The sequence below is a fragment of the Macaca fascicularis genome, chromosome 8, assembly GCF_037993035.2.
Source record: "Macaca fascicularis isolate 582-1 chromosome 8, T2T-MFA8v1.1".
NCBI classification, from domain to species: domain Eukaryota; kingdom Metazoa; phylum Chordata; class Mammalia; order Primates; family Cercopithecidae; genus Macaca; species Macaca fascicularis.
The window spans coordinates 62327435-62351015 of NC_088382.1; the positions used below are offsets into that span (position 1 = coordinate 62327435).

Here is a 23581-nt window from a genome sequence, read left to right on the forward strand (position 1 = left end):
ACAAAAAAATCATGAAGCTATTAATAATGTTCTTTATATAAGGCACACCTCCAAACACCACACACATCTGCACATGCATCTCCGTCTCTCTCTGCTCCAAAACACAAGTCAAAGGCTACTGCCAAGATCATCTAAGTGTAATTCTCATCATATCTTCATACTCACAGATCGACAGCAATACCCATTAATGTGTGGTGTGTTCTCTACCAGAATGTCCCACAGGCACCGTTCCCATCCCCCTGTCTTAATGAAGGGCATCCTAATCTCTCCAGATGCAGAGGAGCCATCCCAAGTTGTCACACGTGAACCCTATAGCCATTCCCTCAGTAATTTCTGCCAATTCCACCTGTCATGTTTTTCCTTTGTCGGTGTTTGAGTTTTTGGTCTTGCTATAAATTGCCCTTCCCTACTCCAATCTTTCTTAAAATTAAAAATATATATATCTTCAGAAAAATTTCACAATTTCCCTCATGTACTCTTGAGGGAAGTGGATCTGGGGTAGGCTGTAATCCTCAAAACATACAAAAAAAGGTCTTCAAAATCTTCCTTAGTCCTCCTTCTCTCCAAAAGTGCATCCCATGAGAGCTGCTCAGACTTCCTGTCCTCTGTTTTCCAATTCCTGCCTGAGCAGGCTCTTTCCCAAGTCCCAGCTCCCCCTTCCACCTCCTCTTTCCTCTTCTTCATGTCTCAGAATTTTTTTAAATCCTAGTAATTCCTATGCTCTCTGTAAAACAAGAAAATATTCCTCGAAGCTCCCTCTCTTTAAATGGTGTGGGAAGGGAAGTTAGATAACTGCTTTTATATTTCGTATTTTAATTCTCACCACAAAATGAACACTGAGGGCAACCTAGTACATTATATTCTGCCTGTGTCCTTTACTATATCATCATCCTACACAGTTTTGTTTGTTTCTCCAACTGGAGTATAAATTCCTTAAGCAAAGAACCTTAGAACACTTGCTAAATGAATGAAAATTTTACCTTTTTCAAAACCAGTCTTCTGTGCTTGGTGTTAGCTGTTGGCTTTTGAAAATGAACATGCTGATCAAGTGAAGGGAAAAGAAACTACAGAAACACAGCTGACGCAATGATTCAAGACATGAGAGTGGATACGCACCAAGAAGGGAACATTTCCGGAACCATATGGCAAGGAGGCCAGAAAGTCTATTAACGTCAGTCATGAGGGAGGTCTCTCATTGGAAAAATTCTATCAGAGAAAGTTTATAATTATGGATACCACAGAGTGTCCTGGCTGGGCTGGAGTATGACTTTGACCTATTTCAACATAGGGACCACCACCATCTGCCCTGTACAACAGCACTTCACTGAGCATCTACTACATGCCAAGTACTGTTCTAAGGGCAGAGACAGATGTGTGAGCAAAAGAGACACAATCCTCTGCTTTGTTCATGGAGCATATAAATAAAGAAGAGAAATCAAACATATTACACTGGAGATTGATAAGTGCTTCGGAAAGCAAAGAAACAAAACTGCAAGTAGGGAGAGCTGTTAGGAGTGGAGTGGGACTTGCCAGCTTAACAGGGTGATCCAGAAAGACATTGTTGAAAAGTTAGCATTTCAGTCAGGAAGTGAGGGCCTAAGGGAACCATGAAGATATCTAGGTAAGAGCCCAGGAATCTTTTGGGGAGAGCTGGCTTGTGGCTTAGGTGCTAGAACCATCTCTGGTGAATATAAAGCTGCCATGGTCAGAGAGAAGCCAAATTACAGACATTGACTTTCTTGCGGTCCATGAGAAAGAACTTAACATGAGGAAGGGAGGAAACTGATGTGCTTACTGGGATCCAAATACAGAAAACTGTTGAGGGTACTGGCGACTTCATATCCTGCTTGGCCACTGGCCAAAACCTGTCCTTAGGAATGAGCATGCCTGGAAAAGCAGTATCCTCCACAAAACTGAAAGTGCTCTCCCACTTAAATATTTAATTTTAGGATTCAAGCAAACTTGGTGGGATAGGCGAAACTTAATTTAAGTAAACCTAGAAACTGAACTTAAGAAAACTTTTACAGAATTACTAAAAATGATATGTTTATGGAAATTGAAAAGTATTTGTGTGTAAAACACACAAAATCCATATGCCCACATATTTAAACATACAAAAAATAAGCACAAAAATAAATGGTAGACAAAATTTCTAACTCTTTTTTAAAATGAATTTTATTGTATATATTTCGGTTTACAACATGATATTACAGGAAACATATAGGTAGTAAAATAGTCACAGCAGTGAAGCAGATTAATGTACCTTCATCTCATGTAGTTACTTTTTGTGACAGGAGCAGTTAGAAACTACTTATTTACAAAAATGCCTAATACAATTTTATTTACTATAGTCTTCACATTATATTAAATCTCTAGACTTGTTCATTCTACACATGACTACATTATTTTTTTGACCTACATCCCCCCATTTCCTCCCCCACCTTCACCCCTAGTAACCACTAGTTTATTCTCTCTGTATGTATCTTACATATAAGTGAGATTACATATTATTTTTCTTTCTGTGTCTGGCTTATTTCACTTAGCATAATGTCCTCCAGCTTTATCCATGTTGTGGCAAATGGCAAGATCCTTTGTAAGACTGAATAATATTCCATTGGTGTATTAGTCCGTTCTCACACTGCTATGAAGAAATACCCAAGACTGGATAATTTATAAAGAAAAGAAGTTTAATTGACTCACAGTTCCACATGGCTGGGGGAGGCCTCAGGAAATTTACTACCATGGCAGAAGGGGAAGCAAGCATGTCGTTTTTCACAAGGCAGCAGGAGAGAGAAGTGCCAAGCAAAGGGGGAAAAGCCCCGTAAAAAACCACCAGATGTCACGAGAATTCACTCACTCATGAGAACAGCATGGGGGAACCACCCCCATGATGTAATTACCTCCAACAAGGTCCCTCCCCCAACACATGGAGATTACAATTCAGATTACAATTCAAGATGAGATTTGGGTGAGGACACAGAGCTGGACCATATCAACTGGTAAATATATAATACATTTTCTTTATCCATTTGTCCATCAATGAACACTTACGTTGTTTCCATATCTTGGCTATTGTGAATAATGCTGCAATGAATATTTGCATCTTTCACATCTTTACAAGATGTTAAGTTCATCTCCTCTGGATGTATACCCAGAAAGAGGATTTCTGGATGATAAAGTAGTTCTATTTTGAATTTCTTTGGAAACCTCCATAGTTTTTTTCATAATGGCTGCATCAATCTACATTTTCACCAACAGTGTGCTATGGTTCCATTTTCTCCAGACCCTTACCAACATTTATCTCTTGTCTTTTTGATAATAATCATCCTAACAGGTATGAAGTGATAACTAATAGAATTGTTGTTTTAGTTTGCATTTCCTTAATGACTACTAATGTTGTGCACCTCTTCATATATATGTTGGCCATTCTTCTTTGGAGAAATGTCTGTTCAGGTCCTTCACTCATTTTTGTTTACATTAGGTTATGTTTTTCTGCTATTGAGCTATAAGAGTTCTTCATAAATTTTGGAAACTAACTCCTTATCAGATATGTGGTTTGAAATATTGTTCCTGTTGGTTGCTTTCTTTGCTGTGCAGCAACTTTTAGTTTGATATAGTCCTATTTATTTGTTTTTGCTTTTGTGGCCTGAGGTTTTTGAGTGATATCAAAAAAATCACAGCCAAGACCAATGTCAAGCAGCTTTTCCCCTATCTTCTCACCTAGGAGTTTTATGGTTTCAGGTCTTACATTTAGGCCTTTTATCCATTTTGAGACTTTTGTGTATGGTATAAGAGTCCAATTTTATTCATTTGCATATGGAAATCTAATTTTTCCATCACTATTTATTGAAGAGACTATCCTTTAACCATTATGTCTTGTTTATACCCTTGTCAAAAATTAGTTAAGTGTTTATGCTTGAATCTATTTCTGGGTACTCTATTCTGTTCCACTGGTCTATGGTTCTGTTTTAACACCAATACCATACTGTTTTGATTACTATAGCTTTGTAATATAATTTTAAATCAGGAAGTGTGATGTCTCTATTTTATTTTTCTTAGTATTGCTGTGGCTAGTCAGGCATTTCTGTGGTTTCATACAAATTTTAGAGTTTTTTTTCAATTTCTATGAAGAATAATATTGGAATTTTGACAAGGATTGCATTAAATCTGTATATTGCTTTAAGAAGCATGGTCATTTTAACAATATTAGTTCTTCCTACACATGGACACATTTATTTGTGCCTTCTTCAATTTCTCTTTTTGATGTTTTACAGTTTTCAGCATACAAATCTTAAACTGTATTGGATAAATTTATTCCTAAGCATCTCTAAACAATCAAAATGGGATCATTTTCTTGATTTTGTTCCAGCTTGGATGAAATATAACTGATTTTCTATATTGATTTTATATCCTACAAATTTACTGAATTCATGTATTAGTTTTAAGAGTTTCTGTGGAATCTATGGGCTTTCTGTATATAAAATCATGTCATCTGCAAATAGAGATAATTTTCCTTCTTTTGTCATTGGATGCCTTCTATTTCTTTTCTCATCTGACTGCTTTTGCTAGTAGTCAGTACTAGGTTGAATGAAGCAGTGAGAATGGGCATTCCTGCCTTGTATCAGATCATAGTGGAAGAGCTTTCAGTTGCTCACCATTGATCATGATGCTAGCTGTGGGTTTTTATAAATGGCCTTTATCATGTTGAGGAACTTTTCTTCTGTATTTAAACTGTTAAGAGTTTTGATCCTGAAAGAGCCAAAAAAAATCCTGAACTTTGTCAAATGTTTTGTCCACATCAGTTGAGATACAGAATTGAGATGTCAATTGAGAATAATCATGGAGTCATTTTCCTTCATTCTACTAATGTGATGTATCACATTGATTTGTGTATTTTAGACCAAATATGCATGCCAGCAATAAACTTGGTCATGATGTATAATGTTTTTGATGCATCGTTGAATTGGGTTTGCTAATATTTTATTGAGGATTTTTGTACCAACATTCATCAGAGACATTGGCCTGTAGTTTTCCTTTTCTGTGGTGTCTTTGGCTTAGGTATCAAGGTAATACTGCCCTCATAAAATGTGTTTGGAAGTATTATCTGTATCTCTATTTTTTTGGAAGAATAGAAGAAGCATTGGTAATAATTCTTCTTTGAATGTTTGATAGAATTCAGCTCTGAAGCCATCTGGTCCTGGGCTTTTTTTGGTTTTTAACTACTTCTTTATTCTCTTGATTTGTTATTGGTAAATTCAAGCTTTCTATTTCTTCCCGATTCAATCTTGGTAGGTTATATTTTTTCTAGAAATTTATTCATCTCCTCTAGGTTATCCCTTTTGTTGGCATACAATTGTTCTGAATAGTTTGTTATGCTCCTTTTTATTTCTGATGTGTCTGTTGTAATGTCTTCACTTTCATTACTGATTTTATTTGTTTGAGTCTTGTCTCTTTTATTTCTTAGTCTAGCTAGAGGATTATTGATTTTGTTTATTTTTTTCAAGGAGCCAATTCTTGGTGTCATGAATTTTGTCTATGGTTTTTCTGTTCTCTTTGATTTATATCTATTCTGATTTTTTTTATTTCTCTCCTGCTAACTTTAGGTTTCATTTGTTACTCTTTTTTTTTTAGCTCCTTGAGGCATACTGTTAGGCTATTTATTTGGGATCTTTCTTCCTTTTTAATGTAGGCATGTATTGCTATAAACTTGCCTCTTAGAACTATTGTTGTTGCAGTTCATAGGTTTTGATACGTTATGTTTCCATTGTCTTTTTTCTCCAGATATTTTTAAATTTCCCTTTGACTTCTTCTTTAACTCATTGATTGCTCAGGAACATGTTTAATCTCCACATATTTGTGAATTTTTCAAGATTCCTCCTGTTAATGATTTCTAGTTTCATACTGTTGTGGTTGGAAAAAATGCTACATATAATTTCAGTCTTCTTGAATTTGTTAACACTTGTTTTGTGGACTGACCTAGGGACTTTCCTGAAGAATGTTCTATGTGCACTAGAGAAGAATGTTTATTCTGCTGCTATTAGATTGAAAGTTCCATATATGTCTGTTAGGTCCATTTGGCCTAAAGTGAAGCTCAAATCTAGTGTTTCCTTATTAATTTTATGTCTGGTTGATCTATCCATTGTTGAAAGTGGGGTGTTGAATCCCCAGCTATTATTGTATTGCTATCTAGTTCTTCATTCATGCCCATTAATATTTGCTTTATATACTTAGGTATTCCAATGCTGGGTGCATATATATTTACAACTGTTATGTCTTCTTGGTAGGTTGGCCCTTTTACCACTGAATAATGACAATCTTTGTCTCCTGTAACAGTTTTTAACTTGAAGTCTATTTATCTTTTAACTTGAAGTCTATTTATAAACATAGCCATCTCTTCTCTTTCAGTTACTATTTGCATGGAATATCTTCTTTCATTCCCTGACTTTCAGCCTATGTGTGTCCCTAAAGCTACGATGGGTCTCTTGTAGGCAGCATGAAGTTGGATGTTGGGTTTCTCTTCATTTAGACACCCTCTGCCTTTTGATTGGAAAGTTTAATCTATTTACATTCAGTTATTATTGACAGGTATTGGCTTAACTCTGCCATTTTGTTAATTGTTTTCTGGTTTTTTGTAGATTCTTTTTCCTTTCTTCCTCTTTCATTGTCTGCCTTTGTGATTTGATGATTTTCTGTAGTGCTAAGCTTTGATTCTGTTTTCTTCCTTATTTGTGTATTTGTTATAATTTTTTGTTTTGTGTACCATGGGGCTTACATGAAACATCTTATAGTTATAATACATTATTATAAGATGATAACTACTTAACTTTGATCACATAAAAATACTCTAGACTTTTAACCTCTCCCCGTCAGCCACAATTTATGTTTTTGTTGTCACAATTTACATATTTTTATACTGCATATTTCTTAGCAACTTAATGTAGCCATAGTTATTTTTGACCATTTTGACATTTAACCTTCATACTAGAGAGTTGGAAGATTTACACACAACCACTACAGTAATTACATATTCTGAATTTGACAATGAATGAACCTCTACTGGTGAGCTTTATATTGTCATATGTTTTCATGACAGTAATCATCATCCTTTTGTTTCTGGTTAAAGAATTCCCTTAAATATTTCTTGTAAGGCAGGTCTAGTAGTGATAAATTTCCTTAGCTTTTGCTTCTCTGGGAAAGACTTTATTTCTCCTTTATTTCTGAAAGTCAGCACTACTAAGTGTAATATTCTTGGCTGACAGGTTTTTTTTTTTCTTTCAGCACTTTCAGTATATTGTTCCATTCTCTTCTGGCTTGCAAGGTTTCTGCTGATAAATCTGCTGATAGTCTAATAGAGATCTCCTGATATGTCATTAGATATTTTTCTCTTGCTGCTTTTTAAATTCTCTCTCTGTCTTTGATTTCTGATATTTTTATTGTAATATGCCTTGGTGAGGCCCTCTTTGGATTAAACCCATTTAGAGATCATTAAGCTTCATAAATCTGAATGTCTGTTTTTCTCCCAAGACTTGAGAATTTTTCAGCAACTCATTTGTTAAATAAGTTTTCCATGCCTTTCCCCTTCTTCTCCCTCTGATAACTCCATATTGAAATATTTTTTCACTTAATGAGTGTCTTATAAATCCCATAGACTTTCTTCACTCTTTTTTCCTCCCAACTAGGTTATTTCAAAATACTTCTTTTCAAGTTCAGAGATTCTTTCTTCTGCTTGATCTAGTCTGCTGTTGAAGCTGTCAATTTTTAAAATTTTATTCGTTGAGTTATTCAGCTACAAGATTTCTGTTTGATTCTTTTTTATGATAGCTATCTCTTTGTGGACTTTCTCATTCAGATCATGATTTGTTTTCCTGATTTTGTTGAATTGTTTATCTGTATTCTCTTGTTTCCTTAAAATTATTATTTTTAATTCCTTTTTAAGCAATTTCTATTTCAATTCCTTTGTGGCCAGTTACTAGTGAATTATGTTCCTCCTTTTGTGGTGTCATGTTTCCTTGCTTTTTCATATTTCTTATGTCCCTATGTTGATGCCTGTGCATCCACTGGAACAGTTGCCTCTTCTAATTTTATAGAGGGCTTTCATAGGGAAAGATTTTTGCCTGTAGATGAGTCCTAGGATGTCAGGTCAGCAGGGTACTTGGCTCTGGTTCTGAGTGGGTACAGTAGTGTAGTCTCTGTGCAGCTTCTTCGGCTGTGATTAACATCAGCAATGACTGCGAGTACCTCAGTGTCTTAGGCTGTAGGAGCTTGTGGCAGTGGTGGTGGCATGGTAGTTAGGGTTCTTGGCAGCAAGTGCATTAGGGGTTCTCCTGTTGTCATTTTCCCCACAGTAGGCACACTTAGCTGAGGGGATCCTTGTTGGTATCAGGTGTGACATGGGCCACAGGCAGCCATAGCATCACTGTATTCAAGGACACATGTGATTGGAATGGCTATAGAACTGGGGTCCTGGGCTCAGTGTCTTATTGAACTACTGTGGCACCTGAGATGTGGGCACAGGTTCATTCTCTGAGGCACAGGTGGATGCAGGTCTCCCACCAAGCAAAGGACTTTGACTTTGAGGCATTTCCCAGGAACTTGGGCCCAGGGTTCAGGGATGTAGCTGTGACTCATCCTGGTGATCAGGGCACAGCACTGACATGAGTCCAGGGAAGCAGGGGTGTTCCAGAGGCTCAGTCCCCAGAAAGCAGGGGACAGCTGCAATTCAGGTCTTAGAACCAATAGTGCACAATGGCAATTCAGGCATCAGAAGTGGAGGTACTGCATAGTGATGACTGTGGTCCCAGAGCAGTAGGATACAGCAGTAGGTCAGTCTCTCTGAGGCCAGGTGCAGTGGCAGCAAGGACCCAAGAATAGTGGAGCACAGTTACTGCTTGGGCTCTGGGAAGCAGGCGCCACTTCTGAGGGAGATGTGTGTCTCATCAAGTCAGACTCCAGAGAGCTGTCCCAGACCCAGGAAGGTGGGGCACGGCAGCTGTTCAGCCAGGGGTGGGGCAGCACAGCTCAGCCAACACTCTGTTTCTCTAGGGGCCAGTATACCACATCAGCTCAGCACTATGGGGTGTGGCTGCTCTGCTGGGCTGCAATCCAGGAACCTGAAGAGTAGACTGCCATAAGGGCTTGGATACCAGAGATGTAGCTCCTCCCCTGGACCAAATTTCCAATTTTCTGGGGGTGGGACATTGGGCTAGTTCAGGCACTGAAGTGCATGACTGCTCCACTGGGCCTCGGGTCCAAGTAGCTGGGGCTGGGGCACAGTAGCAACTTGGACGGGGGACATGGAGTGGCTTCTAGGTCGCTTGTTCCCAGGGAATAAGAAGTTGCTGTGGCTCAGCTGGGGAATGTTGCACTACCGTGCTTGAGAGCATGGTGCAATGTTGGCTGGGCCTCAGCGATAAAGGGATACAGTAGCTACTGGATCCCCAAGCAGGACACACTCTAGCAGTGGCTCTAGTTTCCAGATGGCACAGTGCAGTAGCAGCTTGGCCTAGGCACAATGTGGGCTCCTCCTTTGCAGCAGTGCAGCTATGTGAACTCCAGGCAGCTCCCCAAGCTGAGCTCAGGGACCTGGAGGACTGTAAGATTCTCCAGTAGTGAAGACTGCTTGTGTCCACAATGGTAATGGGGGCTGCTGGGTACCTCCTGCTTACCTTTTCCCCACAGGAAGGAGTCCTTCTTGGTTCTGAGCTGAATAAGAGAATAGGGTGGCACAGGTGGGGTGGCAAGGGGTGGCATGATTCCTCCCCTTCTGTATGAGCCCAGACTTAATGTTTGTGCTCCACTGGATTTCTGCCACTCCTGCTATACTCCCACACTCTTCTTCAGCCACTCTGATCAAAATGTAGTTGCTTATTCATTGTTTATTCATTTTTTGTGGGGGTAGGCCAGGAAATGGGTGTTGGGCACTTTTAGTCAGTCAACTTGCTGGTATCACTCCTCTCTAACTCTTAATATGACTGTAAGTAACTTAAACATCAACGAAATTAATCATGAATTAAATATGCCTCAGTAAATAACAAACTATAAAGCAAAAAGAACAGAAACACTGGTGATCAGGTACCAAGCTTTTCTCTCCTAGCAGATACCAAACCTGGTCACTGATGGAAAGGGCTTCTGGTCTAAGATTTGATGTAAATCTTCTAATGGCTACCATTATATCTAAACAGCATAATAGTTTGATTTTCGATTTGGCTATCAGGTAAATCACACTGATTATCAGTTCTGAACAAGATCTATTGTCACCTTGCCATAAACAATGAAGAAATATTAAACATTTATAACAATCTCATAAAGAATAGTAATGCCGAAAGAAAGCTTTCTAAGGCATCATTAATTAAAAATAAATAAATTTGATTAACCACATTAGAAAAAGATTGGATTAGCTTTCCATTCTTTCTATATAAAATATTATACGAGCACTGTCAATAAAGAGGTGCTCAAAAAAGTATTAAAAACAATATAGGAATAGGCTGGGCATGGTGGCTCATGCCTGTAATCCCAGCACTTTGGGGGGCCAAGGTGGGCAGATCACTTGGGGTCAGGAGTTCGAGACCAGCCTGGCCAAAATGGAGAAACCCCATCTCTATTAAAATACAAATAATAATAATAATAATATATGAATATAAAGGTTGTCGATCAATAAAAACAATTTAATAATGAAAATAGTATCTTTAACTTGTTTTGCTTTCAATATATGTCTGCATGTTTAAATGTGTAATTTCTTATCATTATATTTACTCATTCTAAATAAACATTTGTTCTGGAACATAAATTCGTACTTATTATTTTGTATTCTTATCTCAAAAGAGGCCCCCACAATTTTATAAGCTTCAGGCTCCCCAAATACGGCTCTGCACCCTGATAATTGTTTGCAGTGTTTTCGAAGACATTACTATGAATTTGACCTCACATTGTTTTATGCAGTCACAGAAATTTCCTCTCAGGACGTTCAGATGCCTCGGGTACATTATCAATTCATCCTCCTGGAGAATCTGTCTCAGAACATCCTGCCTGTTCCATTCTGTACCAGTTGGCTTCTAGCTCTACAGAACTATCATCCTCAAACCTCACTCACCCACATTCTGGGATCCCTCACCTCTGTCTGGTAATAGACCCCTGTTTCCTGGATGCCACCTTTTCCTCCTTCTTAATTTAATCCTTCAATTTTGTGGAGCATATCCTCCAGTAGCTTTGGAGATAGGAAACCTGGAAGTTAAAATGTTTAAAACGTTTTTGACTCTTGCATATTTTCAACCATCTTTATTCAGCCTTCACACTTGATTGATAGCTTGGCTGTGTGTAAAAATCCAGGTTAGGACTAAGTACCACTGCTTCTATGACATAGTTCAAAATCATCATATTTTGTGATTTTTCTCTTTAACTCTCTCTCTAAGCTTAAAGATTCATTATTTTGTCCTCAAAGTTCTACAATTTCAGAACTACAGGTGTGCTAACTATGTGTTTTCATTCTTCTTGTAGACAAACCCTATAAGAATAGCAACTTGAGGAGCTCACTTTCCTGGAACTATCTTGAATTGGTTTGTTGATGATTTCTTCCCCTTAGTGTCAAATTTTCCTATTTTCCTCCTATATTTCAACTGATACATTTTCTCCATTTGGAAAGAAGGTTCCTCAACTTCACCTCCTAATGCTTCTATGGAGCATTTGTATTTTGCCATCACTTTATAAACTTTTTTAAATTATTTTTATTTCTAAGAGTTTTTTGTTGTTGTTCTCCAAGTAACCTGTTTCACGATTATATCACTTTGGGGACATTAATATGAGTTGTGGTTTTTTCCTTCATCTTTGTCATTTCCATTTCCTCCAAGCTGCTTTGATCTGTTTGCCAGTTTTGGTTACTCGTCATTTCTCTGGTAGGCCTTGGTTAGCCTCTAACATTTAAGGGTGACATAATGGAGGGCTGAGGGGGTTCTGGGTATGGGAGTGGGCTTGTTGACTGGGAGCTGGACTGGCAGGTGGTCTTCCGCTGTCAACATCTCAGGAGTTTTCTTCTTGGGTCCAAATCCCAGGAGGGGAATTTCTGGATGATAAAGACCTGTCTGCTATTATTGCAGGAGCCTGGTAGGGGGAGAGAATGAGGATGGGAATCTCAGCCTCCAGAATGCAAATATTCACTCAATCCACTTGACTTCTGGGTGTGTACACTCAGGTGTGGCTGGGGTCCTTCAGGGGAGAAACCTTCTTGTATTACCAATTTCAAAAAATAAACCTGTGTCATCAGCCTCAGTGAGTGTGGCTGGTCTCCAGCGATATGTGAGGGAGGGAGTATTGGCAATATCCCTCTATTTCTGTGGACCTCCAATCAGGCTCCTTTATGTCAACTGCCTCACTTCACTTTCCACTTCTAAAATTACCAAGTACTCCCAATTTCTTAGCCACTGGGGGATTTTGCCCTATAAACTTCACATCCATTGTCTTTAGATTTTGAGGGGCCTGCTAGGTCATTTACATCTCATTCATCTATATCCTGGCTTCTAAAATTTCTTAAATTATCTTTATTATTTCTGTGGGGATTTGGGAAAAAGCAAAAGTAGATGTATATGTACAATCTACCATCTTTGCCCAGAATCCTCCAGATGGATTTCAGAGATATATCTCCTACACGTTTCATTCCATTTTACTTCTCTTGCCTTTCCTTCCCATCGTATGTTATTCTCTCTTTTCTGTTCTCGTTTTGGTAATGCTTTCTTTGGTCTCCATGACATTCCTTTCTTGTGTGCTTATTTAACCAGTACTGCTTTTCAACTTCTTTTGTCTTTTTGAACTAGTTTGGATAAATTCTCCTTTACTTATCACATGCCCCACCATTTCTGACACCCGTTTATCTGCTCCTTGGAACTCAGGTTGGGGAGTTGGTTATTTTCTCTTCTCCTACTCTTGTTCAACTTGACTATATGGGAAGAAGTCAAAAGGAGCTTCCCCTTGGGTTTGGGTACTTATGGTTGGTGGACTAGGATTCTTCACTTTAAGATCCTGCATCAGTGCTCTGGCTACACACCTAGAGGCACCTTGGATCCTTACCACAATTCAGTGGAGCCAGACACACAATCTGCCCCAGGCCTTCCCTTAACCTGTTTTGGGTTTTCTCCCCAGGGATCATATAGTTCCCTTCCTCGTGAGTGGGGGAAAGGCAGGAAAATCAACAGGTTGAGGTCCTGAGCAAGGTCCTACAGCAAGGGAGACGAACTTCGCCTGGGGTCTTCCTCGCCTTCATCGCTTGGGCCTCTGCCAGCTAAAGAATTGTGTTTTGCTTTCTCTTTCATTTTCCATCCTGCTAAATCTCTGCTATTTGCTAAGATAAAATTAGCTTCGATGACTCTAACCTTCCTACTTCCTCTTGTTCTCCATTTTTTCAGCCCAGGAAAAACACCCAAGTTCCATATTCAGGGATCTTCTCCTTCTTTCCTTTGGAATGTGTGTATCCTTCCAGTCTTCTCTCCAAGCTGGGCCATGGTGGTAAAGCTTTTCGGGTTTTCATCCACTCACCTCACCTCGCTCAAATGTCAGGGTGAGGTAAAGTCTTGTCTCTTTCCCTGGTCTCTGCTTTCAAAGTTTACAAATCATGGCAAAATGTTATAATGATTTTTTTTCTGATATTTTTTAAATTCTGTTTTGTACTTTTAAAACTTCACTCTATTTACCGTGGACATCATCAATGCTATTTAAGGATTAATTTTTAAAGTTTTCTTTCTGAAAATGTTGCCAACTTATTTCTTCAGTTTCCTCACATACAAAATGTGGATATAATAATGTCTACCTAGTGGATATGTTGTGAAAATCCAATGAAATAAGTATTGTGAAGCATTTTGTGTGTTCCTAGATTCATAATACAACCACACAAGACTACAGGTTAGAAACTAGAGACACTGTATCTCCCTAGACTAATAAGTAAATCGCTCAATAACGAAGCCAACAAAGATAGGTAATACCGTTTGGCAACCATGATAATGATAACTGATTCAGGAAAGGATCATCAGCAGATATTAAAACCAATGAGATAAAAACTAAAATATTTACATATCCCCAAAGTATCTTTTTACAAGGTAAAATACTTACAAAAGGAAAAAGAGTAACTTTGCTTTGATTGATACTTACAAAAGGAAAAATAGTAGCTCTGCTATGATGAAGTCCAGCAGATATCACCTTACCCAAATTAACAAACTGGTAATGTGGAAAATCAATCTGTGTGCTTCCTGACATCACGCATCACAAACTACAAAGAACATAATATTACTTCTATGGAATTCCTGCCAAAATGAATAGCTTGAATCAAATCAGGGGAAACATCAGAAAAACCCAAACAGGAAAAATTTACAAGGTAGCTGGCCTCTCTGTCTACAAATGTCAGGATCATGAGAGATAAAGACTTAGAAAATGTCCCTGATTAAAAGAGACTAAAGAGGCATGACAATTAAATACAATGCATGGGCTTGGATTGAATCCTGGACCACAGTTGTTTTGCTTTGTTTGTCTTTACGGTGGTAGAATCTGAATAAAGTGTATAGGTTGTATTACTGTTAATTTCATGGCCTTGAACTTGTCTGGTGGGTATGTAAGATTACATCCATGTGTTTAGGAACGTACACTGAGATGTGTCGCAGTAAAGGGGAATCACATCTACAACTTATCACAGATATTTCATCATGAAAAATATAAACATACGTATGTATTCACATACACACATACATACACACAGAAATAGAAATAGATGACGGGAAGCAAATGTGCTCAGAGGTGAATGACTGGGAAATCTGGGTGATTCTGGAATTATTTATACTACAACTTTTGTACTTATAGCTTTTTCTAAGTTTGAAATTGTTTCAAAATAAAAAGGTTTGAAATATCAGTACTAAGGCATAAATGCCTTAGAGACAGGTCTGTTTCTGAAGCAGTAATGAGGAAAGCTGTGGTTCAGGATTTAAATCCTAACGTCAACACTTCGGGGTTTTATGATCTTAAATTTTTATCCTTACTTCTCTGAAAATCTCAGTCCCATCATCTGTAGAATGAAGGTAACAGGAACAACCTCTAAGAGCTTTTAAGAGAATTAAGTGAGACAGCACATCCAAAGCACTGAGATCCGCCCCGCACAGAGAAGTGCTCAGGTATTTGTTGGGAGAATGAATGACACGCACTGCCGAGACAGAAGGAGCCAGGGCAGAGGGGCGTTTCCAGGCCCAGGAGCACATGTTCACATCACTCCTACCCCAGCCTCACAACAGACCTAAGATTTAAGAGAGAGAGGGCAGGCCATGTGAAGGATAAAGAAGGAAGGAGGAAAAGAAGCCGAACCAGATGTAGCGCAAAGACCCAGCACTATTTTCAGGAACTAACCTCAGCAGAAGGTGCAAAGCAGAGGTGTGGGGACATGGCCAGCAAGTCTCTCTTTCCCTCACTGTCCCCTGAGCATTCTGAGAAATTTAAAACTAACTCATCATGTGATATTTCTACCATTTCCCCATCTTTTCTCTCAAGCTATAAGTATCAACTTATCTGAATTTTAACCAACTCTTTAGAAAAACAAAACCCCCAAAATTCTAGTGGGGGTTTAATGCTCAGACTGTTTTTCTATAAGATAAACAGTAAACATATCTTTCTTAAAAAAAAAAATTTTTTCCAGATTCTTCCAAGTACTCAAAACAACATGCAGCCCATAACTTTAAGTTACCTTGACCAGACCCACTTACTATTTTGACCAGTCGATCTGTTATCACCTCAGAACTCTAATTATGTTTATGCCTTTTGAACAAGCTGATGAAAAGAAACATTTGCTTAAGGTTCCCATCAATGAATGCAGAGCTTAGACTAGTCTTTAGCTTATACAAACGTTATGCTTATTAATTCAGAATATTCATTCAGTTATTGAAACATGATGACAAAACTGTACAGTGAAAGACTGATTCTCTATTATACATATTAGCATTGCACAGAAATCCTTTGGCTCAGGAATAACTGTCCGAGACTCGAGATTCATATATCTCTTTGAATTTTTAAAACGGTGATTTAGGTATCAAAACTATAACATCAATGCTCTGAATACACAGATTATAAATTATCAAAATAAGTCCATTCTGATTAAGAACTCTCCAGCTGGATTTCAGCTTAAGAAATTCTAAAACTGCCTATGCGCAGTCCAGTCCACGCCAACAACCACAGCATCCTTTTTAATTAAAAGCCAGTGAGATGACTCATGCCACCTGTTTCATTGATCCTGCTACATTCCTATTTTGGTCAGAGTTCTCTCTTAAGGATTAAAACTTTTATGAAAACAAATAGCAAATATTTATTCAAATTGATTACTATTATTTCACATCCTGACAACTACATTTCCTACTATAAAATTATATTTATCTATATTAATTTTAATAACCCAAGGATTATTCAAAGTGACAATCACAGTGGGTAAATGTAGCTGTTGGAAGGGCTAGTAGCTAAAGCAACTATCATATATTTTCACATATCAATGGAAATAGCCTTCCTAAAATTTGTTATAGACCCAGAAAAGTAGATTCTTAAAAATCTGCCTACTTAGACACATTTCAATGTAATGTTTACTTCTCAGTAAGTATATTGAACAGAACGAAATACAACAAATCCAAGGAGAAAGGAATGGTGAGGGGTGGCGGAAGGGGTGGTCACCATGCTTTTATGGTTGGATCCAGATGACACATCATTAATTGCTGAAGTTCTCTAGACTTTGAGTTCAATGTGGAGTTGATAGGGAGACGTCTGCAGAAGCCCTGTACTCAGACAGCAATCTGCTCCCACTTACAGAGCTCCATGAGTGGGATTTGCAGGCTGTCCATGTTATATTGCCTTATTTGCCATCATTCCAGGCACTAGTCAATCGACTGTGAAGACGAGTCAAAATAAAGGGCAAAAAAGGTAATGGTCTAACTTCACTGTCTGCCTAGATGAGGTGAAATATTTTCTTTTAAACGCAGCAGAGAATGTAATCAATGTTAAGCAGAGGAACCTTGCACAAACAACAGGACCAGAGATTCCAATTACTCTCTCCTCTATTCTTCAGGAACTATTTGGGAGGTAATTATAAAACTCTTCCTCTAAGCAAAATGCAACAAGACTCTAACCATTGCTTCCCAGTGGGTTATGTGAGAAACAAGATGCAGAGAATGATTCTCACAGGTCAGCGTGTGTGTGAATCAGCTGGAGTCCTGAGGCATCTCTCAGAGATTGGGGGGCAGTCACTCCCTGGCGGGCCAGCGATCTGGCCTTGAAGGAGTCCTTGGGGCCACCCAGGGATAAGAGTTTGGGGCCCTAGGAACTGTGAGGAAGAGTTAAACAGAACCCAGAACACACGATGTGGGTTGTGGCCTTCCCCCCAAATGCAAACGAGAGCTTGACAAAGGGAACACGCAGGCAGCCAGCTGAGGTCTTAACATCCGAGTGGATCCTTTTGTGAAATCCATCCCTCTCTTCACCAAATCATTCACATTAGCCTGTTACATGAAAGTCTTTGGTGTTTTTCCTTTTGCTACACACATTACTCATACAGGGAAGGGAAGTGAGCTGAGAGTTCAAGGGCACTTTTGACTAGAACCAGATGAATTGTTGCAGTTGCCTGGGAAACCTTTGAAGACAACCATACTTGATATGTCAAATAACTGAAGTTAACATGAGTCAAAGTCATCTAGAAGGTAAATCCAAAAAAGCTAATGGCATAAGAGAGACACTTGGCTTGTAAAAGTAGTTCCAATTTGTTATGCGCTCGTGAACTTTTGAAAAGAGGAAAGGATTTTATCACCCTAATTAGCCTATAAGAATGATCATCTTAAATGCTAACTTTCAGATTACAGAATAAAATTTAGTGAAAAGACATTTAGATCCCCTAAACATTTATGCATAGACGATGAAACTCGAGTTTTATAGTAACCCTAAAGCAAAATATAACATGTCTCCAGAGATTTGTCCCCTCACGTTCTTTGGAATTCTGTTCCAGTCTAGTAGGTTTTTCTTTCCAGATTTCAAGTGTAAAATGTATGTCCAATGTAGAGTATCACGTGTTTTATTATAAAACAAAAAATGTTTTCTGTGGTAATTCTGAGAAGAAAAAAATTAACAAGTAAAACAATGTGATATCATTTTGCATCAGGGAAATATGGATTTAATGGGAAACTTCCTTAAGCTGCATTTTGCTTCAAACGCTGTGTTACATAGGGAATCTTCCACGAATCTGAATTTGTGATTTTTTTCAATACTTTCATCAAAAAAATCACCCAAAAAAGCTGTAAAATGAAAATTTGTGCACATGACTAATACTAGACTTCACATAGTCTTTTATAATAAAATAAATCAAAAGGAAAATCGAAGTGAAAACATCTCTGATGACCTCAGGGAATTAAAATTTTGTCCCTTGCAACTCAATCCTTCCATGTTAAAGGGGCCCATTTCGAGATTAGCATGTATGGGGAGTTTTATTATTATTTTAGAGATTTATGATTTTGGTGGAGGACGCTGTCCAAAAACGGCTACTTTCACGCAGAGATTTTCACTTTAGGTTTCAAGACATCTGTTTGGAAACTCCTTGGAGAGTTCATTGCTCTGCGCTGCCCTCTTCTGGTAAGCCTGTGTAAATGGTTTCTGGAAAAGAGACCTGTGCCGCCATGGTTTCCATCCTCCTACATTTCTACCCCAATTCATCAATACATTGCTCAAGGGCCTAGATTTCCTATGTGGTGATGTACAGAACTGAACTTTAATTCAAATCGTTTAAAGGTATAATCAAAGTAAAGCTTTTTTTTTAGTTTGGATTTATTTTTATTTTTATTTCGTGTTGTAAATACAGGTTTTCCCAGATAACTTGCAAAGTCACAAACTAAGGACACCGTCTCACCTAAAAAGTTTGGTTACAAAGTCAGTAAGAAAAATGATGTTATTTTTGAATAACATCAAAATAATTTAATGTGGGACTATGAATAATTTAATGTAGGACCATGTTGCTAGGAATGTCATTTTTATCTTGGCCACATGAAGGTGGCTTACAAGAGAATCACTACTTTGGCATAAATTATTTAGGTTGATCTGAAGGGACCATTCCTGCTAATTTGACAGCAATTTATCTGAAATAGTTAGAAAGATCAAGCCTCCAAGTTATGTGCAATAAATGTATTCACCAACTGCCAGAAAATCAGAAGCTCTTCCTGACTGCAACAGCACTGTGAGCCTCACTGTCTGCTCTCCTCTGGTTACAAGTGCTTTCCTTAACCCACAGTCACGAGACAGAAAACTGCACAGTCCTGAGAACCAACAGCTAATTTCTATGCAAACTGAAAGAACAATCTTGTCATAGTGCTAACGTTATGTGTATATATCATACCAACAAATAAAAGTGGTTATTATGCTTTGCTCAAGAAACTCATCTACCATCCCAAGTACTGCGTAGTGGCCAATGCAATCTTTGTCCTTCTGAACCTCCTTCAAAATACCCATTCAAAAGTCCAAAATAATGTTCATTTTCAGTGACCTAAATTAGCTAGAGATTTTTTAAAATCTTATGGCTCAAAGAAAGAACCATGAAGGTTGATTCCTCAGTGCCTGTGTTCCAGTAAACAGACATATAGCATGCATATGTTGCAGGTCTCCTATAGCGACAAACAAATGGTTCAAGCATTCAACGTGTCTTCATATTTGATGCTTATTATGTGAAAGCAACAGATGTACTTCTCGTCTGAGCACAGAAAAAGTGATGTTTTTAAAAATCTTAAATAGAAAATGAGTCAGTCCCAGTGCAAATATAAATCTAAAAGAAATTCCATACTGTACAAGTAATATTTGCAGTATTAAATACATTGACTTTTTCGCAGAACTGTCTGCCGAGTATTATACTCAGTCAGATCCCCTCGACCTGGTGAACATGTCTTTGACTGCTCCACAGCCGGCATTAGAAACCACTCAGGTGGTCGCTGATGGTCACGGTGGACACATGGCTGCCATGCCCATGCCCACGAGAGGGAGGGGCAGAAGGTGAGCCCTCCTAACTCCTCCTCGCCCATCTCGTGTCAGTGGTATGTGTTTTCATTCAAAGTTCAACCCAGTGCGATGTAATAAAATAACCTAAATGTACTTTTTACAGTATTTTTTCTTACCTTTACCTGGCGAATGTCTACAGGTGTGTCGAAAGTTATCTTTTCCTGGATGTGTTCCAAAATGCTCTTATGCTATTTCTCTTAGGATTTCTCCACGCTGCCCCATTCAGAAATTTTATTATTTTCTAAGGGATAAGAAAAGATATGAAAATTATCATAAGAAAGCCATTGATTTTCAATCAAAGCTACACAAATGCCAAACCAATGTGAATAGCACCTTCCACAACTCTGCCAGGCACTGGTTTTTGTGTGGGATGATGCCAGCTTCTCTCTTCATGTGGCTTTATTAAAAGCCATGGTTTCTGAGATGTAAAACACCCACAGTTACCTCAACCATTTTTTCCTCCTTACCTCTAGTATTCCCGTGAGGTCACATTCAGTTAAAAACATCCTGCCCTTCTCCCTACAAAAAGGTTCCATAGAATCAGAACGCAGAGGCGCTGCAACTTGCTAACTTTGCTCTGTGTTATTTACCAACCGCACAAAGAAAATGCTGTCTATTCAGAACTCATTTCAAAACTCTTTTCACTGAGAGTGAGCGAACAAGCGGGCTCATGTCCCGAGCCCAGTCACATCTCCAGCGGTCCGGTGATGGCCGTGGGGCCGGCACCGAGTGGCACGGCCTCCGCGGTGGCCCACAAGGGTCTGTTGTCCATGCCGCGTGGGCCGCGCAGGCCGGTGGGAGTCAAGAAAGGGGGAGGAGTGGGGGATCTTTCACTTTCTCACCCCACTTTCTTTACTTGCTTGCCCCGAATATCTGTTACGAGGCAGCCCTCTCCCCTCAAAGCCCCTTCATCCTGAACGTGCATGATGCCCCTGCAGTGACAATACAGAATCTGCTCAGTGGGCCTGGGTTCGAGGCCCAAGCTCGTCACTGGGTTGCTGCGGTTGGGTAGGTAACTTAAACCACCTGGAATTCAGTTTCTCTTTGTGTTATGGTGACTGCACCTGGCTCACTGGGTTTGAGGAGTAACCAGATTTTAGGACAGACTCCTTCTCTCTCTGTCCTACTCAGATCCCAGTAGGACACTTACCCTCCCCCTGTGCCAAGGAGTGCAGAGGAAACAGCCCAAGGACTTCTTTAGCGACTCTGGATCCCTCAGCCAGATCATGGATATGGAAAAAGCTGAGATTAGAAAGAGGACGTCGTGAAGGGACCTCCCTGGCCTTCTGTCCCGCCTCCCCAAGGCCCATGGAACGGGGGCTTCAAGGCTTGCTTCTGCAGTTGGGAGATGGGAGCCAGCCACACAAACACAAGCAGACCATGCAGCAGCGTCTGTCCCAGAATCTGCCTAAGATGGCAAAGGCGTTGGCAAACAGCTCTGGGGCCAGAGCCAGAGAGCGTGGATGGGTGCATGCAGCACAGACTGCACCTGCTGACCGCAGGTGGGGATGGAGGACGAAGGGGAATAAGAATTCCCAGGACCAGTTGTGTGTCCTGGGTCAGCAAGAGAAATCCTGTCCAACATGTGCAAAAGGGATCCTTAGAGGTAGGAGGAGACTCAGGCAAGAAGGGGGTGGAGGGTATCCATTGGACAGCCAGGGCTAACGAAGGTAGGGTCCACTGACCACCTGAAGGAAGGGAGATGCACCCACCAGGAATGAGGGAGCCGCAAGAATAAGGAAGCTACTGGGTGCTTCCAAAGCCTCACTGCTCCAGAGAGTCCATCATAGAGAGTTGACCCAAACCATTTGCCAGACCAGAAAATAGAACACCAGCCAGCCAGGTTAGAAGGGCTGAAGTTCCTACCTCTCCTTCCTGCATGCACCCAACACACACCCTACCACCATAGCAGTTGCGGTGAGATGGCCTGGGAGCAGGAGCTGGGAGACAGCAGAGCCTCCTCAGCCTCCCCTCCCCACTGCAGGCACACAGGCAGGACATGTGAAGGGGGTGTAGCTAGACCAAAGTCAGTTTTTGATTATTGCATGGAACCAGACACTGTAAGTGCTGAAATGAAACTGCGTCTGTGACCAGAAGACTTTTTGAATTATCTAAGAATGAGCAGAAGAGCCGTGGGGCCTGCCAGAGTTTTCATCCAGGGGTCATGGACGTTGGTCCCACTGAATAAAGTTTACAAGAACAACAGGAACAAAATCAAGTTGTATTTTGAATCTGTTGTGTTGTGTTTTCTTAACATATCAATTACTTGAGCTGCACATGATAAACTCTTCTGCTAGACTAGAAGGTGCAGGAAAACAGAGACCCTACAATTTACGTTCCTTGAGGTTTCCCCAGAGTCAAACACCTGGCCCATGGAAGCCAGCTAGCTGTTCTGCCTGTTCTTATTTGATTATTTTATTTTAAGCTATGCCTGTCTTTCTAGAGAAATCTAGATCAATGTATTTTCTCTCAAATTTCTTGATTGCCTCTAAAACATTCTTACTACTACATTAGTTTTTCTTTATGTACTTCTCCAAAGGCAATCTCTGTCTGCCCGTATGTCTTTCAGAGAACCTTATATATATATATGACATTATACTGCATATAGAAGGCACAAGCTGAGTCTTATGCAAGGTTTAATGATTGATAATCGAAAGAAGACTAATCAAAGAGCTCTTTAGCAAGCTTACTGGAAAAACTCAAGGCACTTCGCAAACTCTGTCAGCATTTTTTCTTTTGAGTTTCTCTTTGTGGATCAACATTGATCATTTTTCCAGAAAAAGAAAAAAAAGACACCAGGACTTTTTGTGACCTTCCCATTCCTTTTACACCCTACCCCATCCCACATGCCAAAGAATTTCCAAGAAGGGCTTCACTAGCTACTTCTCTACTCTGAGTTGCAGATAAGTTCAAGTATTTTGAATGGCACAGAAGCGATTTCTCTTTGGCCAAAAGAGAAACTCAGGGGAATGAAAAAAATTAAAGGCAAGCCTACTTGTGAGCTTCCCAAACTGAGCAAGTTTGGGTGCAGCATATGTAGTCTCAGTTTTGGAAACCACAATATGCCATTCATCCCTAACTAGATGACGGGACAGAAATGTTGTTGCTGAACCAACCAAGGGAAATATGCTTGCTGATTACCCAAAACAAACTTGCAAAATTCAACTTCTAGTGCTTCAAATTTTCAGATGGGAAAATTTTTCTTACGTATAATTTTGAATATTTTTTTCACTTGCTAAGTGAAGATGAGGTAACCTGGGGGCACATTTGAAAAGATGGGGTTCTTACCTGATAAAATATGAATCAAGAACAAAAACAATTGCTGGTTAAGAAAATTCCAGAATAGCCAAGCAGAGTCCCTTCCTCAAGATGAGAATGGGTATGTGTGGAGAAAGAGTGGGTGGTGTCAAAGACACTGACAGTAAAACACAGACCTTTGGGGCATGTGATTTGGTTCAGCCGATGAAACACAAACTACTGATGCCCTTTGTTACTGAAAAACCTTTCATCCATTCATCAAGGACCCCCATTCACAGCACCCCCCTCCTGGGGCTGC

The 23581-nt window shown here is 39.5% G+C and overlaps 1 long non-coding RNA gene across 2 annotated transcripts in view; it reads right to left on the minus strand.

The window, feature by feature from the left end:
• LOC135964731 (uncharacterized) overlaps window positions 1–20567 on the minus strand; it is a 195001-nt gene extending 174434 nt beyond the window's left edge. For both annotated transcript variants that reach the window (XR_010577278.2, XR_012416424.1), the window contains exons 1-2: window positions 20493–20567; window positions 20142–20266 (exon numbers count right to left, since the gene is read on the minus strand). This is a non-coding gene — a long non-coding RNA (uncharacterized lncRNA). The remainder of the gene's footprint in view (window positions 1–20141; window positions 20267–20492) is intronic.
• Window positions 20568–23581: the final 3014 nt, after the last annotated feature.